This window comes from Citrus clementina, unplaced genomic scaffold, assembly GCF_000493195.1.
Source record: "Citrus clementina cultivar Clemenules unplaced genomic scaffold, Citrus_clementina_v1.0 scaffold_7, whole genome shotgun sequence".
Taxonomy (NCBI): domain Eukaryota; kingdom Viridiplantae; phylum Streptophyta; class Magnoliopsida; order Sapindales; family Rutaceae; genus Citrus; species Citrus x clementina.
Genome location: NW_006262075.1, coordinates 17,975,406 through 17,978,937, shown reverse-complemented (window position 1 = coordinate 17,978,937; position 3,532 = coordinate 17,975,406).

Sequence of the window (3,532 nt, the reverse complement as noted above, 5' to 3'; positions counted from 1 at the left end):
AGAGGACAAAAAAAAGGTGAAAAAAAAATGTACGTAATGCTTTCCTTTTTTTCCTTTTATCATATTTTCTGATTGCAAAGGCAGAATTATTGTATCATATTTGGCATCAAATTTTATTAAAGGATCCTCGTAAGTAGTTATATTGGATATATATATATATATATATAACTCTGAATATGCGACATAAAATGTCTGTGATGTCATGTTGTGAATGTTGCCAATAAGAAGAAGTTTCAGTGGCGCAGGGAAGGATTTCTTATTAGGGTTTGGAGATTTGAATACAATTTTGAGGAGACAAAAGAATAGGATGAAAAGAAATTGGAGCTCCATCTAGAAGAGGAGAAATTGGGCCATCGACTTCAAAACTCACTGTGATATATGTAAGCTAACTTAATTTTATGGATCTCTTATCAAGTATGGTATGGACACACTCAATATAATTTTATGCGTACGGAATATCTAAAGTTCTAAACTCTCAAAATTCATTCAAATGTACAAATAAGAGAGTGGACTGACTGTGATTTGGTAAATAGTCTTTTTTTTACTATTATAGGCTTTGATTATACTAACCCCCGAAAATTTGGCTTAAAATCATATAATAATTTAATATTATATATAATCATTCTCAGGTGTGGACGCCCGCATCTTTTTTAATGCGGACACACTTTTAAACCGTGCGGTTTAAAAGAGTTAGTTATTAAATGAACTATAAAACCGCATGATTTTAAAGAATTAAAAACTAACTCTCTTAAACCATGTCGTTTTAAAATGTATCCGCATAAAAAATAAATAAGGACGTCTGCACTAGAGAATGACTATATATATATTCGTAAAAAATTTATTTATTATAGAAATCTAAAGTCAGCCATTGCCGAACAAATCGTTGTATTGAATCAAATCTTCATGATAGATTAATAATATCAAAATATATTTTTTTAGAAATAAAAATAATTTTCAAAAAAATTATTTATAATATTTATTTAGGGATAGATTCGGATTGCTGCTTATGAAATAATTCACTTTTGCTGGTATTGATGAGAAAATCAACTGGACAAATGCAAAGTTTAAGTGTTTGATAAAATAAACTACTGAAGTATTGTATGTTTGAAGAACAAAGTGCATATGTTTAATAATTATTATAAACACATGATGTCGTCCCTCCAGTTTAATAGAGTTTTTAAATCCCACCTACTTCTTGAAAAGTGGTACATTTTATAATTACAATGGATATAGGCATACGCCTATGAAAACAAATATGATAACAAATATACAGCAATAAGGAAGTACCTTCATAATTAAGCTTCCGTTTGATTGAAAGGATGTTGTGAAGCTTGATTAGTTAATTCTGTTATTTCTGTTATGTGATGAAGTGGCATGCTGAGTCAGCTTTTGTGTGGGGCCAGAGTTAGTTAATTTGTTACTGCTAACAGCTGGACAACAGAGCTATATATGCAGAGCTCAGAGCTGATCAACTAGAGAGAAAAAGTCACGATTTTGAGAGACCTAGGGTGAGAGATAGAAAATTCTCTGTAGGAGAGATTTAATCTCTGTCATCAATACTCTCATTGTAAACACTTGGTTAAATAAAAGCTTCAAGCCCAGAGGGGTTTCTTTGGTCGTGGATGTAGGTACTTAGGTACTGAACCACGTTATATTGTGTGTGCATTGTTTCTGGTTCATCTTCCTTTTACTGTTCTTTGGTTATTTCTTGTGTTTGAGCTGGTTAGTTTTCTTGAGTAAAGATTGTTGATCTTGAATCGATTGGGTTCTATAGCTTAGGTTATTTGATTGATTAGAGTGGTTCTTGAGGAATTCCACAACAGATGTCACCGTTATTTTATCTGATTCTATGATAACAAAACATATAGTAACAATTGATGGTTAATAATAAAAAGAAAAACGAGTTTACATTGTTGGGATCATCTAAGGTCATGCACAAGATCTTATTACCAGAAATGATCGATTTGTCCACCATTTTCCATTCTGATTGGCTTTTGAGAAGTCCAGGGGTTTCATAATATTATCTTTCAATTTTAGTTTAAAAAGTCCAAGTGTTTCATATGATAATCTTTCAATTTTAATTTGAAATTTACCAATTAAGCTATCAAAATAAGTCAATTAAAAAAGTGCCAACATTTTGAAGGTATGTTCAAATCGATTAAAATGTTTTATTATCTTTAAAAGGTTAGTTTTCAAAAATTTTGCACATAAGTCCATTAAAATGTTTTATTATCTTTAAAAGGATCAATGGTAACTTAGTAAATAAACATAATTAAGTATTAAAAATATAGATAGATTATTTTAACTTGCTCCACATCCATTTACTTAAAATACCAATTGGATTACAATATTGTTTTCTTGTGTTTAGTTTAATGCAGGATTGGACAAAGTTTATATAAATTTTGACAATATCAAAATGAAAAATAAATAAATATTAAATAAGTACTTGAATGGTAATTTAAGTTTTATTATAGAGTTTATAAATGCTATTTTCAAAATAATAGATTTCTATATGCAACTTTTAAATTATGTAAAATTACTCATACCTCATCACATATATGGAGGTGAGATAATATTTAGAAAAATATAATCTCAATTATTTACTTAACATGAAAAGAAATAAATTGTATAATATTTATTCTATTACTTAAATTTAAAGTTGTAAAGAATGAAACTTAAATTTAAAATTGTAAAGAATTAATAATAACTTAAATTAATGGATTATGGGAGAATTATCTTTCAAAAAAAAATTTAAGATTAACTAGCTTTTAAGGCTTCTAACGTAATCTTTTTTATCTCGAGTTGTTAACATAAAATAAAAATTTTACTGTAAAAAAATTATCCTAGACGTCTCTTTAAGGTAAAAATATCATTATCACATGATAATTTGGTAGGTCCAAACTGTGTTATTCTTAATTTACTTATTTATGCTAAACACTATAAATTGATTTTTTTGGTCCTCTACCTAATCAAAATTGAATATAAAACATTTTGAAGCCTCTACGTATATATTTATTTCCTTGTAGGCATGTACAATTCAAATTTCAACAAAAGTATCAAAAGTTATTTTTACGGTTTTTTTGTTTAATTTCACATCCCATCCTATACATAAATATCAATTAAATAATTTTCTTTTCCAAGGTTGGTGCGAGGGGAAAATGATCTTGTTCCTATGACCTTTGCTCTCACTATAAGGGGGCAAACCAACCCGACTTATCCCCTGAAAGATACAAAAGTTATTTTTTGCTAATTAATATTCTTGTGACGTTAAAATAAAAAATAACTAGTATATTTATGGACTAATCTTAAATATTATGTTACTTTCATAGAATATATAAGTGTTGAGCAAATTTTAATAAACTAAATATATATGCGCAGCTTTGGGATTCATCGAATTCGCCAACGGATTTTATTTTATTTTATTCATTGATTTCCCTTCTTTCCATATACTAAATATATGCTCTTATATAATAAGTAACAAGAATTATTAAATTTGATATATCTCAATCTGATCTTTTTGCTACCGGCATAT